Source organism: Pyrgilauda ruficollis, unplaced genomic scaffold, assembly GCF_017590135.1.
Source record: "Pyrgilauda ruficollis isolate IOZ18807 unplaced genomic scaffold, ASM1759013v1 scaffold58, whole genome shotgun sequence".
NCBI lineage: Eukaryota > Metazoa > Chordata > Aves > Passeriformes > Passeridae > Pyrgilauda > Pyrgilauda ruficollis.
The window spans coordinates 1531765-1547144 of record NW_024527488.1 but is presented as its reverse complement, the minus strand read 5'-3'; the positions used below and the strand labels follow the sequence as shown (position 1 = coordinate 1547144).

The 15380-nt window shown below is 39.3% G+C and overlaps 1 long non-coding RNA gene across 1 annotated transcript; it reads right to left on the bottom strand.

The window, feature by feature from the left end:
• Window positions 1-485: 485 nt before the first annotated feature.
• Window positions 486-8342, bottom strand: LOC121361539. Its single transcript, XR_005956350.1, has 3 exons — window positions 8227-8342; window positions 7911-8092; window positions 486-740 (listed from the first exon to the last, which is right to left on the bottom strand). It is a non-coding gene; the product is annotated as an uncharacterized LOC121361539 (long non-coding RNA).
• Between the last annotated feature and the right edge of the window lie 7038 nt (window positions 8343-15380).

Sequence of the window (15380 nt, the reverse complement as noted above, 5' to 3'; positions counted from 1 at the left end):
TCACAAACTTGTCCAAGCAAAACAAGCCATAAATCAATTTGTGTTTATTTATTAACTCTAGCAATATGGGTGGTAAACACACATTAAAACAGAAAAACAACAAACTTGCAAACCAAAACATTATAGCTAGAGATGAATGAAATTTCTTGATGAATAAAAAATTGGCTGAAAAAATGAAATCTTGGACTTAGTAAAACCCTTTGCAAACTCCCATCAGCTTCAGTGGTAGCTTTGTTCCCAAAATGGGTGAGTGAACTACTTTGCCTTGAAGTCTAAATAAGTAAATAAATAAAAGTTTTAATTTCTTAAACCAGCATTACTTTTTTTGAAAGAGAATTTCACTTTTTAAAAGGGGAGATCTCTTGAAGCCAAAATGGAAATGCAGTTCTCTTGAACACACTAGGACAAAACAAAGTATTTCACATTACCCTGAAGGAAAACATCCTTATCCCTGCTGCTCCAGCTCTGCTCTACTCTCCAGGAGCACTCATAACATCAGCTATATCATTAAACAAACAGTGCAATTATTCAAAAACTTCCCCACACAGATGTTTTCTCCTTTACTTACAATTTTTGGCTCCCAAACATGTACGGATGTAGTCTTGACTCTCGTTGAACTTTGGAAAAAAAATCCATTCCACGTAAAAATCCATTTAGTGAAAATCATCCTAGTGAATCTCCAGGATGCAATATGGAGATGTTTTATGATTGTTTTTTATTATTCAATTCATTATCATAAGCTGGAAAAAATGAAATTTCCACACCAGCTGGGTCAGTACTTTAAACACCTGGATGACAATATACAGAAAATTAAATCTCTAAAAAGTTTTATCTAGGTAAAATATAAAGGCAATCTATTTTGACTTGCAATAAATAGCACATTTTATTTCCCATTTTCCATTTTATTTCCTATTTGACAATCACTTTAGAAATTTCAGCTGCCAATGTTCCTGCAATTATTAAGCACACCCTAATAAAAATGTAATTCTGGGAAGAATATGTGATAATAATATTTAATAATTTCATTTGGTTCTTGTTTTAAGTGCAGACAGGTCCCTATGTTAAGCACAGACCACTTGACAAACTTCCATAATGAAGGCATCATTTTATCAGAATGCACTTTGGAAAACTGCCAGGCAGTGATGCATTTTGGACCACAAAATTAGAAATTCAATTAATTCAGCAAATGTGACTGCAGAATAAATCTTCTATGTATGACATTAGAGCAAAGAGACTTTAGATTCCAGTTGCTCACATCCAAAAGTCCATGCACATGTCTTTTGGAGATAGATGCTTTTTAGTCCTTCCCATTTGTTAATGTACACATCTACAGAAAGCAATTAAAAGATGCAAAGAATGTTTTCAAGTTGTGAATTAGATGAGGGGAAGATGTTAATATTTAGTTGGGATTTAATTTCAATGGTTTCTTAAGCAATTAAGAAATTTTCCTCATTAGGAAAATTGTAATTGTTGACAGGTGAAGTAAATTTAGAAAATATAGAAACTGGCTTGATTTTTATTAAAGACAAAGATGGAATGCTATTATTTTCTTCTGCAAGCATGATCTTCATTGTGAAAATTATTCTAAGTCAAAGCCCTTTAGTTAGTGCTTCATGCTGGAAGATGATCACACATCAACATGAGCATGGGTCAAAATTGCGAGGTTCTATTTAAATAGAGTTTCTAACCAAATAATTCTCAAACAACATCTACTTGTTAACACTAGACTGGTAAAAGGATATGGATATTTTACAATTAAAAACAGACCTTGAACCCAACACTGTGCAACATATTAAGTAATGTAATTATGCCGAAGAGAACGGACTGATAAGAAAATAAGGAGTGATGAGATTTTTGACTGAGACAGAATATGGAACGATTAGATATATGTGTGTGTGTGTATATATATATATATATATGTATATATATATATATATATATATATACTGCATTTGTGAAGCACATGACAATGGAATTTTTTTTTTTTAAAAAGAAAAAAGAAAAAAAACTAGTCCTGCTACAGTCAATCAAATATAAGACAAAGAAATATAATATATCTCCATGGGAATTGCATGAATGTCCTATTTTTTATATTCTTAGATAAGACAAATTTGTTCTTAGGAGACAGAGGAAGGAAAAGCATTTAGATATTTATGACAGAGATGGAGCATAAAAGAGAGCCCAAAGAGTACAAGAGCCACCGAGGCAGAGTAAGACACCTGAAAAATGAACCACCACAAAGAGGTGTTCAGACCACCCCAAGCTTCAACATCATGTTGAGGCCAAAAAGAAAGCAGCTCTCTATTACTCAATGGGAACTCACAAGTCACTCTTCCAATGTTAAATCCAGGGCAAATTCCCAAACATCTGGAGTGTGAGGCTGTGTGCATAGCTGAATGCTAAAACAGAGCCCAGGGCCACCTCCTGGCAGCTCATGGAAGGGATACCAGTCTGGGATGTCAGTCTGGGAACAATGTGCATGAGAATTCTGCTCCTGAGAGCTGAAGGAAACTTGGGGGCTGTGGAAGGGACAGATGAGGAATGGGGCTGGCAGGAGCACTAGGCTTGAGGGTTACAGAGTTCTGTCACAAGAAGCTATCTGTAAACCAGGCACATCATATAAGGCAATACAAGTGGCTGGGGTTTGGTCCACAAGAAATACTAAGGTGACCAAAGCAGGTACTGGTGAGGTCTCTGAGACATGAGTAGTCTGTCCTCATCTTCAGTAAGTGCTGTTTCCGTGAACATCTCAGAACAGGCTCTTTCAGAGGACCCTGCCTGAGTTTTTCTGTCGCCAGTGCCTCCAAAGAGGGAAGCCTGCGGATGCAGATCCGACTCTCCCCATGCGCACATGAGCAGCCAGCTGGGTGAGTGAGGGTTTGCTCAGACATGTCACAGAACTGCACATATTTTTTCAAAATGTACAGCAGGCTTTGACAACCCAGGCCTTCACACAGAGTGGTTTAGTGAGGCTCCTCTCCCCCTCCTTCTCCATGCCCCCAGCCCTACATGAAAGCAAAGGCAACATTCGGAACTAAGCTGGCTAAAACGATTTGGTTCATTGCTACACTTCAAGAATATATGAAAAACCCATGCTGCTGCCTTGTGACACAACACAGCACGTCCCAGAGGTTGGTTTTAATGTATTTACTCTTCCAGAGCACCACAACTTTTAGTAAACGGGCAACATATGATGCAGTTCTGGTCTCATCACAACATGTTTAACATCTGGGAGAGCTGCCACTTGTGAAGCCAACCAGTGCTCTGCTGACAGACAAAGTGAGCATTATACTGAAATGCCATTCCTCAGCTGTTTGCAGAATTAATTTCCCTGTAGAATTTTCTAATTAGTTGGCTCTTTCCAGCCCGTTCCCCACAGAGGAAGCAGAAAGGAAGCAAAAGGCTAGCACCTGCTCCCAAAGCTCTGGCTGGGAAAGAAAAAAAAAAAAATTTAAGGATGACATATACAGTAAGTATTTAGGCACTAGAAAGCCTTCTATCCATGCAGCTGTGGGGATGAAGTAACTCTGTTTGAAAGCTTAATGGAGATTCTTCTGTGGGGAAGAATTTCCAGTGGCTCACATTCCAGACAGCTAACCACATTACCAAAGGGAAGAAAAAGGGATTTGTTCAAGCATTAAAAACTGTCTTAAAAAAATACAAAAAAAAAAATAAATAAAAGAATCCCCCAATATGTACGAAAACAGACAGATTAATCCAGACCTGAGGATGATTCTACAGTAGCTTGCTCCATTACCTATGGGTTATTTTCAATAATTCCTTTTTTTTCCTATGATTTTGAATTAAAAGCTACTATTATGTTGGAATGCAGTGTATGATAGTATCTTAGAACCAGCACAACAGAGTTTTTTCCTAACTGAAGTGAGTCATTGGAACAAAAGTAATAACGTGGTTCTTGCTTTGAATTTACCTGCAGTGGGTCAACATAAGGGAGAAAACATGAAAGGCATTTCATGAAAAATAAAAATAAAGAAAAAATGGTCCAAGAAAGGTAATTTGCATTTTTAGCTACTCAGCCACTTTGCTGAAACAATTTTTAAATACTGAATATAAAACAAGATGATGGTCAACTAAAGTTAGAATGCATGAAGGAAAAAAGCTCCTTTATGGAAATTAGGATAAGCTGTTAGCACTTCAATAAACACTGTGTTTCCACAGTGACTTTACAAAATGGTAGACCTTGCAAAGAACTAAGGTTTTAAAATAAGATCGCAGATAAAATCCATTTAAATTAATTGGGTGTGTGTTTGGATCAGCACAGTGTGATGTAGGCCCAGAGATGAGTAAGTTACCCATTAGTAAAGCAGATGGTGTATTAAATGTACCATTTTGTCTAATTTTTGTATAATTCCAAAGTTCCTGAAAGTTTTTTTTTAATAGATTCAACATATGTGCCTAAGTGCATTTATATATTTGGAGCAGGGGTGTGTGGGATTCAAAGACTTCTTAATTAATAATTTATTAATTTCACAGAATCAAGACACATGTTACATTTTCATAAGCTCATCATTTTCCAGGACAATTTTAGATAAAAAAAATGCAACAGAGAGTGCAAGTAGGAGGAAAGGTTCTGTTAAAACCAAAGGAAAAGAAGACATAAAGTTGCCTGCCTGAAAGAAATGCCCAGACCTTGTTCCCCACTCAGAGACAATTTTGAAAAAGTAACAAAATAAGAAGTGGAATCGTAAGGCAAGGCTATTCCTGCTTTTCACTGGCAATGTTGGCAATATTCTCTGCTGTTCTGGTTGTCTGTGGAAAATCTGTGTATGAATGAGTGGCATCCGTCCCTGTCATATGAGGTGGTGCTGACATGTCAATTCCAAATGGCTACAATTATTTCAAGTGGACTTTCCCCCAAAGCCTGCATTGGAGAGGATAATTTCAAACTGTAGAAAACCCAAGTAAACAGCACTCATTTATTTTCCTCGGAAGTGGTGCAGCTAAATTCATCTGTGGCTTTGAAAATCTCCCATGATACTTTAGTCTGGCCCATTAACTGCACCTGTTCTCTTTTTCTTTCTCTTCTTTTTTCGGGTGGAACAGGGCCTGGGGGGGTGGAATTATTTCCCCTTCAATAGCAAGTGTCTGGCTTTTAAAGGATGCATAGGATATTTTATTTCATTACTGTCTAGGCATTTCAAATGAAATAATAATCCAAAACCCCTCATCCCATTATTTTCCCCCTTTGAAATTAAAAGAAAATAATGGAAGGGAGAACATGTTCTTGGAAGGGCAAATAGGTGATAACTCACAGAGAAACATAATGTGAAAAAGCATATCTATTTTCCCCAAATAATGATCTAAATTAATCCATTTTATAGGTTTCTCTATATTACGTACTTTGACAAAAGTGAATTTTTTCAAAAGGAAAACATATCACTGAAATATTTTTGACATATTTCTGATTTGAGGGTAGACTTTCCACAAATATAAGCATATATAAGCTGCTACAGGCAGCTTCTCTCCAAGACCTTAATCACAGAACTGATTTAAATTTAATTTACCTGTGGCTCACTGAAACAGGCTTTATTTTTTCCCTTAACAAGTAAAGTGCCAGTGAATAGCAATTTGAGTGTAAACAAGACATATTGTTCTCAGATTATTATAGGTCATAATATTTGACTTCAGCTAAATCTGAAGTCAAAAAAAGAGGCTAAGAAAATCTTGGTTTGCTGGAGGAAATAACCCCTGCTTATTTCCCACACTCTGAAATTAAAAAAATATTAAAACTAAATATAGTTGAGTCAGTGACCTTTAAAAAGTCTGTTGGGGGATTTTATATTGGTTGTGTTCTGTTTTGCTTTTGATTAGTTTTGACTAGTTTATCTGCAAATCTAAAACACATGAAGAACCAAAGTCTGCAGAACGGAAAAGAGCGATTTTCTCTGGGAAGCTCTAACCTGTTGTAAAGAAGAATTCTGCGTTGTGGTGCAGCTGACTCAACTCTTGTTTCCCTCAGCTACCAAGAAAAGCAAAAAAAGGACAAGTTCTGTACCTTTCCAAAAATTTAGAAAAACATTGTATAAATGGCTGGAGAGGAATGTTTGACTCAAACCCCAGAACACTGATTCAGGAACCACCTTTTACTGGCTGCCATCTGAATGCCAACATTGATTTGTGCTACCTGGATTTTAGGACACTGAAACCTCACCCATGCTGAAAGGCAAAGACAGAAAATGTTGGTTTGCTTTTAGCTCTGACAAATATCTAACAGTGGTGAGTGTGGGATGAGAATCCAAAAGTAGTTTACATGGTGTGATGGCAGCTGGGTGACATCTTTCATAAATTTGGGATGACAGCCCCCTGTCCTTCTTCTCCCTTTCAGCTCCCCGACACACAGCGGGTCCTTCTCGCTCCCATCCTTCCTTGCTTGCTCCCTCTTTTGACAGTCATCTGTTTCCCCACCCAGGTGGCTCACAGTGCCTTCCTTGACTGTGCTCATCTGGGCTGAGGTTGCCAAACAGCTGGGGTCAGATCCCAAATCCCAGTGCAGCCTCACTGACCACCCCTCTTTCCAGCGCCAGGCACGGCAGCCTTGGAGAGGCTGGCAGGTTGCAACATGTGTATTAATATGGCTTTGCTTTCTCATATCCTTATCTCTAACAGCAAATCTGTGTAGCTCAGGATATGAACTGCAAATGAGAGATGAGGAACTGGTTAGTGCTTATCAGGAACGATGGAATTTGAGATCTGGAGATGAAGGGGGGTTGTTAGCTGTGTTTTTTTAATGAGAGGACTGGCTGATGTTTATCAGTTGACCCCTGTTTCAGGTAACGGAGCAGTTGGCAGGGAGCTATTCGTACTGATTAGATTGAGTGAGTTGGTATTCAGACTAACTTCTGATTTCCCTCGTATTATTTGTACAAGCTCTTTATTGCTCTGGATAATTCTCCCCTTCCTGGTTTAGGAAGTGGAACTGACATCCTCCTGAAGCACTGCTACCAGCTCACCAGATTTTATTATGTGAGACGACATGATGGTCATAGATTAACTCAACCTCTTACTATTTTTCTGTATTAAAATTAGACCTCTGTGACATTTGCTTTGTTCTAACCAAACAGGGATAATGTACAGCTTTATCAACTAGGAAAGATTTATGGTACTGAGGCCCATCAGGATATTACTTTTAATCAACATTTCTGTGGCTAAGGCAACTGCTGTCTTCTTTCAGGATTGAATATTTATGTAACCTGAGTGGCTTTCAATCCTTGCTTGTTCCGAGAGTCCCCAAAACTTTTCTGCTGTGGCTGGAAGGAATTATGATGTTCTTACCCTCCCTCTCCCCTGCTAAGTTCATTGCAGTATCTTTGGGTTTCTTTCCTCTCTGTTATTTGTCACTGTCTTGTCTCACTTCTTTGCCACAACAGATCCTTGAAGTGATCTATCAGAGGAGCAGACTCATAACCAATTTTTAAAAAGTTCCCCTATTGGATTTACAAGCCTGACCCTAACAGACCTTGCAATCACCGGTGAGAGTCCAGGTAGAACAAGTAATAACTTCACATATATGTACGTGAGGCTTTCCACTACACTAGCAATCACATTTTTATTGACATTTCCTTTTCCAACCTGGCTATCAAACCTCATATTTCACATATCTGTAGAGAAAACCAGGTTTGTTTTCCATGAATGGGCTGCATTATGGGGATTTTTTTATGTTATTCCATCTCCTACAGGCTTTTATCCAAACCAAGCAGCTAAAATAAAACATGGCTTCCTTCCCTGAGATGGTTTCATAGCCCAGCTCTCCAACTTTCTCCCATACCACAAACATGCAACACAATTGTGCAACAGCCAAGGAAGGAATGGTGAGATCAGAGCCGTGACTGCAGACATCCTGACATGGGGATCTGGCAGTTATTCAACACAAACACAATTAGAGGACTTACCCTTGCGTGAAGTATTTGCTTTCTTGATAGTCACCAGCCTTAACCTCTAGGAATGCTTACGAATCAGATAGCGTTCCTTGAGGAGGGCGAGCCTTTTCAAGCTCCTCTGTCCTGCTTTAGCCAACACAGATACAAAGAAGAAAGAAATTCCGCCGCGTCCTCCAACTTCTCCCAGGGAAAGCCTTTAAGAAGCAGAGAAGAGTTGTGGTCTCAAAATCCCTGCCAAGGTATATACGGTATCATGCAGTGCTTGCTCCTCTTCCTACTATCAGCAGGAAAAAATAACACCACAAGAGACAAACTTTGAAATTCTCACCAAACATGAAAGTAAGTGGGTTTCCTGCTCCTTGGCTTTGCATTGCAGTTGACTTGTCTGGCAGTGGTGATCCCACAGAAGGATGGCAGAGATTGCATGACTTGGAAGGCTCATATATGTTATCTGCATAGTTATTTGTGAGCTGGATACAGAAAAAAGTTCATTAACTTAGAAAATGTAACCTACACAACATACAAATCTTCAAGTCTTACAACACAAATATTTCAGAATAATTCTAATCAGTGTAAACCCTGGGTTTTTCAAAGAGTACAGCATCTTCAAAATGGCAATAGCAGCTGACCTCTAATAAAACATCTGCTAGCAAATTGGTCAAATGTCAGTCTGGCACAGCAGTTACAAAGGGAAAGTCTTGTTCCAAAAAGCCCAATAATTTAAATTATTCTCATATCAAACCGCATCAGTGACACATGAGAACTGGGCCAAAGGAGGGCCCACTCGTGTAACCCCAGGAGTGTAACAGAGCAGTACAAAGGGGAAGACCAGTGGGATTTCCAGATGATGCAATGTGACATGACACGACTACTGCAAGACACACAGAGGCTTAACTGGTATAACATAAAACAAAATAATAATAAAAGAAAGTGGTAGAGATAACTCCAACCCCGAAACACTGAAGTGAGCTGAGAGGCTCTTACCTGTGTGACCTGTGTGAGCAAACCCACCACCCCGCAGGACCACTTATCCAATACCAGCAGCACCCCAGCAGCTGTAGGAGGAACAGTTGTGCAGTGTTGTGCCTTCCCAAGTGACCAGATGCACTTTTCCATCTTTAACAGCTTCCACAAATATCAACAACCCAAAAACCAGTGGAGATTGCCAAAATATCAGATATCTGAATCCAGTCAGAACAAGACACTCCCAAAAATATTTCCAACGCTATGAAATTCACACACACACACCTCCCCAAATGAACAGGGGAAATTTTTTGCATGGGACCAAAGGAGAAATGACAATAATGCCTCAGCCAGATATCAATGGTCGCAGAGTTCCAAGCTAAGGAGCTGATTTAGGGTATTTTGGTGCGCACAAAACAACCTGGCCATGCTCAAGGGACAGACTGCCCGAGCACAGTATTAAACTACTGTTAGTAAAGCAGTTGCATCAAGAGAGCAAATAAAGCAACTAAAACACAGTTCTGGAGTAGCACTGTTGACATCTGCAGACCCACCCAAGCCAGGCATTCTTCCCAAAATAAAAAATTGGCAACCAGCTATGAATGGTTGCTGGTCTTGACATTTTGTAACGCCACTAAAGAAGCACAATATAAATCTGCAACCCTGTATCCGGACAATAATTGGAATACATCAAGAAAATGCTTGCAGTCATTCCAGATAGAAAAAAAAAAAAATAAAAAAAAAAAAAAAAAAAAACACAAAAGGGAAAAAAAGAGAGACATTTCAAAATCTAAGAGTGCTTATAAACAAGGATGTTACTTTCCCCCTTCTTATCAAGAACCGTCCTTAATTGAAAGGATCAGTATCTAAAGCAACTGGTGCTGCCCTGCACATGAATCCCCTTTGCACCTCTTCCCTCTTATTTCTTCAGTGGTTTTATTAACATTAGTGACTTATCTAAGTATTAGAATGCTTGGCTGCTTGGAAGCTTATCAACAGCAAATTTTATGGGCTGTTTAGTGATGGAAACAGGAGGAGATGGAGCTCTCCCCTCCCAGCTACCTCGATATGGAAGTCTTCAAGAAGCCATGGAATGTGCTCTCTGGTATTTTTGGTATCTTTAAAGTGTCAAGAGTGCAGAATTTCTCTTGTCAGTTGTCACAGTGTGACTCACAATTAGAGACATCTGCTCTGCATTCACCTCCCTAGGGGCACCGCTCGTTTTTCACCAGCTTCCTGTTGTTGACAGCACAGTTCCTCCCTGTATCACTCTCCACCAGCACCCATACTCCTCGCAGACATTGCAGCAGGCTTAAGCAGATTTCCCTTGGGAAAGCCCTTCCCCTTGTTTTGCTAGTGGTTGGAAAAAATATAGAATGTTGAGAATGCTCTGAAGGCAGACGCTCTGTTTCTAAAGGAACTGAACAAATTCCATTCTTTTTCTTTTTTTTTTTTTTTTTTTTGGTCAGGAGGACCCCATTGTTTTTAGATCTCTCTCAAAAATCTCCACATTTTCTTTACATCCAATTTTCATTTCAAGCAAGAGAGCAGCTTGAAAAATGAAACATTATTTGTGCTGAGTCCTTGTCAGAAATTGGTGTAAATGGGTGACTACTACTACCAAAATATTATTCAATTAATTTTTCAAATACTGAAAATAATTTCAAATATTAAATTTCAGACGAGGAACACGCTGCTCCCCTTCCTACTCCACCCAATTAAGAAAACAGTTGTTCTACATGTTTTTCACACCAAATACTTAAGCTGAGGTAGACTAACTATCCCCTAACAAGCACAGATCTGTGCTTTGTGCCTGGTTAATGCAGAAATACCAAACACCACCTAGGGTGGGTACGGCTGCCGGAAGAACAGATCTGTTGTGTGTTCTACCTATTTTGCCCCTGTGGACTGGAAAGTTTATTTCTTAGGCTCTGACCAGTAGTAACAGATTTGAAATTCTACTTTCCCCAGGAACCCAACTTTCTTGAAAGGCTCTCCAGTCCTGCAGGAGCATAAGATCTTAGATACTATCAGTTTCTGTGGTCCTTCTTCCTTGGTCTTGGTCCAGTGCTTCCCTGTTATGTCCCCTGCACAAGGAGCAGCCCAACAGAAAATTCCAATATTCAACACAATATAAAAGGCATCTACCTCTAAGATTATTAATTTTATGCACAGAACACTTTTTCCTGACCCTTTAGGGCAGCTCCTGGGCCTGGTTCTTGACCTGACATTGGTGGAAACCACTAATGTCCATGGTGCTCCCCCACTCCAAATAAAGTGGTAAATCATCTGTTTTGTTCCACATCCTGCCAATACATATTGCATAACTTCTTTTTTTTGTGTGTGTGATTTGCTGGGATCTTTCCAGAACCTGTGTTTGACTTCTCCCAGGAACAGACTCTTCCTTACATATTCACAGTGCTCCAAGCACAAGTTTAGCAGACTCCAGCTCATGATGCATCTGCACTCATCCAGTCACAACACGTCAATACGATGCACAGAAGCCTTTCATTTGCCTTCTAAATCAGGACAGCGTAACAGCTGAAATATTTCTCACTGACCCTGGTCTTCAACACAAAACTAAACTTCTCTTTGCTATTTCAACATTCCTCCACCAGGATTATATTTAAGGTCAACACAATTTGGGCCCTGGACCCAGACTGCTTAAATTATTCAAAAAAATATGAAACCATGCCAGTTAAATCAAGAAAATATGTTCTAGAAAAGATAAAACACATCCTCTGTTTAAAAACACATTTCCAAAAAGCAACTCTAAACTCATAAAACTGTTATGAAATCCACAGCTCCTCCAAACATGAGGAGAACTCTCTGCAAGCTAGAATATTAACTCAAATTTGTTGGGTAATCTAGTAAACCCAGATGGGGAGAAATTGGAAAAGGAAAAATGGATTCTTTCAGTGTTACCTCAGATTGTTCATTTATTACACTACCCAGGCACGTATCTGCATTGAAGGCTTTCAATGTTCCACAGCTGAATTCTCACTTAAAACCTGCATTTGCTGAAGGCATGAAAACCTGGATTCAAAATAGTCTCTATAGGATCAATCATGGAGCTGCCACTAAAAGGCCTTAAAATGCATTTGCAACTCAATAATTATTGTTCCAGTAGACTGTAGCAAATTATTTTTACAGATTACAAACCCACTGGCCTGGCCCCCTATTAAATACAATCTTCTTGGACCAAAGAGCTCTTTCTGATAATTGTTCTAAAAAGTCAATTGCAATTCAAGGTAGGGTATTTTCCATTTACAAGGTACAGAGAACTGGATATGACAGCCTGCTCATCATACTTCATTCCTCTGATCTGTGTTCCTGTTTCCTGCGCATTCTACCTGTAGCTTCAGTCCATTTTTGTACAGTACTTTCCCAGCATTTTAATGATGGAGCCATAAGCAAAGATACACCGCTACATAGCTTATTCTTAGAAAATAAAGCTATGTGGTTGTACCCCAGGTCATACCTGCCAGAACTCGCATGTTTTAAAAAGGAACATCCAGCCATTAAAACTAAAATGTACTTGGAAATGAAATTCAAATTAAATTTAATGGAAATCCACTCAATATTTTGCAGAAGAGCAAACTGGTAGCAAGGTGGATTGAAAAATCAAAATCATACTGAGGGACAGTATAATTCTTTTCAAGCAAAGCTGTTTAATGCATAAAAATTATTGTGACTGAAGGAATCTGGTTTTGCACTGAAAACCTCAAGCGTTACATCACAGACAGACCTGAGGCCTTGCATTTTAATTATTAATTTCATAAAAGATCCCAAGAGCAAGAGAGGTCATGAGAGCTGCTCCAATCCATGGGCAGTTAAGCAGGAGAATGCTTTGGTGCCCTTTAGCCTTTGAGTGTGCTGCAGGACAGGGGGGTTTGGTGCTAAACGACAAATTGAGTTAGAAATATTTAAGTCATAAACCATAGTAAATCTTTTAGCACTTGAAACACCATGAGACACTCCAAGCTGAGAGCAAATGAAGTGTTAGTCTATGCATGTTTAAAAATGCACAGAGGCTATGTTTACTGAATTATCCATTTCTTAACTATGTCTCCTTTAGGAAGCTGACATCCAACAGTTTCCCACCAAAAGAAACAATTTATGAAAAGTGACTCTATCATGGGTTAAGAAAAGAAAATGATGTGCATCTCTCTGAAAGCAAAATTATGTAGGTTGCAAAGTCAAGGACAGCTAAATTAGGAAGTGGCAGATTTATGTGTGCCTGCGTAACCTCTACTTGGCCCCCTTGTAGGTCCTGTGCCCCGAGTGAGACAGAGGTCCTGTGGAAAAAATAGTATGTGATTATGCAATTAAAGACTATATCTTAAAACAAAAAGCATCTGAATTAAGGTTCTGTTGGCATATGTGAATATAACATTTCCTAGCATTTAAATTCTGGGCTTTGCAACCTTAGCACAGAATTTCTGTCAGATTATATGTTCACAAGGCTTTTATACATAGGTGCAAATTAATTCTAGCCAAATTACCAAGATTTTATTGCCACACAACACTTTTCTCTTTACCTTGAGTTGAAGAAAGAAGAATATCAGGAGTCATCTGTAAAAGGATGCTCTTCCTGGAACAGGAAGAATAACTGTGGCCCTTGAGTGGAGTCAGCAGAAACTTTATATAAAATTGGTTCATCTTCCCTTGTTTACTGGTCAGTGTTGTGATCAATATCAAAATGAGCACACTGAAATAAAGATTATTGCTGCCTAGATCTGAATCTCACCATGTGCTTGGCTTTTGTTATCAGAGTCCTCTAAAATGAGAGTGAGAGAAATTGTTTCTTCCTAACCACTTTTGAAAGCCTGCTCAGAATTCCTAAGGAAGACTCATATGGACAGGAACCTTCCTACCAAAAGCCTTCTGACCAACAGGACTGCACATTCCTGGGAAGGAGAAGATCTGAAGGAATTGCCACCACACCACCACCACTTCTTCATGCCAAGTCCCTTGGGGCCTGTCCTGTTCTGACACAATCCTTTCACAAGAGAGGAGAGCAAACTTTTTGCTTCCCTGCTAAAAGCAGACAGCAGAATCCAGCATAAACTTTGAGCTGAATTTGAGTCAATGTAGTTCTTGTTATTTTAATCTCTCCTTTCTTTGCTTTATGGATTTAGTCAGGGAAATCAAATATTGAAAAAGCATGTTAAGTGCAATGCAAGCTGAGACTGTAAAAGTGCCAAATTGATTAATGAAGTTACTATAAAATTTGCCACACTGTTTAAGTAAATGATAGTATAAAGTCATCACCCTGCAGAATAACAGAAAATGTCATATATTTCTGAGTCATCATAGTTGCAGAGAGTCACCACTTTTCACTCCCTGACTTTTAAACTTCTAGAACCTTAGACCTTCTTCAGTATACATGACATTCTTGGATTAAAAGCACAAAACCTGTGTATTCTGAGAGTCATATGAACAAAAAAAAAAAAATGCCTCTTGAATCCAGATCTTAAATGTCTAGCCAGGAATAAATGTTTCCTTACAGATTTTTAAATACTTGGGTAAAAAAGTAAAAAGGGAAAAAGAAAGGCTGCTCAAGTTTGGAAGTATTTCTATAACAAAAGCTGCTTCAAAACATTGTGTGCTACAAAGGACTGTGGCAAACAGTATAGGTGCAATTAAGACACTGTTGTCTTGACAACAACACGCAAGAAATGAAAGAAGCATTACTGTTTCATGAAAGAAAGCTTCAGTGCTCTTCTTTTAACTCAGAATATTCCACTCAAGGATCTCAAAAGCATTGCTCAAAATGAATGAGCCAAATAGCTATCAAGGGGAACCAGACTTCACTTTGAGACTATGGTGTAAAATCCAAAGTGAAGCTCCCTTCTCTGAAAAACCAGTATCAAGCAATGCTCCATCGGGACAAACCATTAAAGCTTGCAGAAGCTATGCTGGATGTTTCAGGATTAGCTCTCCTGCAGTGTTCATTTTCATGGATAACTATCACTATGGAAAATGGGGATGCTGGGACCTATCACCCTTACCAGGGTGCCACTCAACCCTTCTCATGGCTTTCAGCAGGCCTCACTTTTGCCCATATCCTCTTGTGGTACTAAAATTGAGAAGAGATTTAAGAAAAGTCCAGGAGTAACCACTGGACTTCCCAGAACAGCAGATCCAGAGTCAGGGCTGTTACCAAAGTGATCCTTGCAGGACAGGGAAAAGTCCTGTCCATGAGGAACAGATGGAAGAGAAGCAGTGAGGGCTGGATCCCATTAAAGGTTATCACAAAGTATTCCACACTGCCAGGTACAAGCAGGAAGCCCTGGAAGCCTTTGGGCTCAGATGTAGGAGCTACAAGGAGCCCAAGGACTACTTCTGGGTGCAGAGTGGAATGTGCAAAGCGGTGCCAAGAGTGGTCCCACCTGAGAAGCCATTTAGCTGTGTCACTGAGGTGCTGCACCACAGAGAACAGAGCTGTGAGAAGGAAACACCACCACCCACCCAAAGAGCAAGAGCTTTGCTCTGCTAGGGAACAACTTGGGAAAA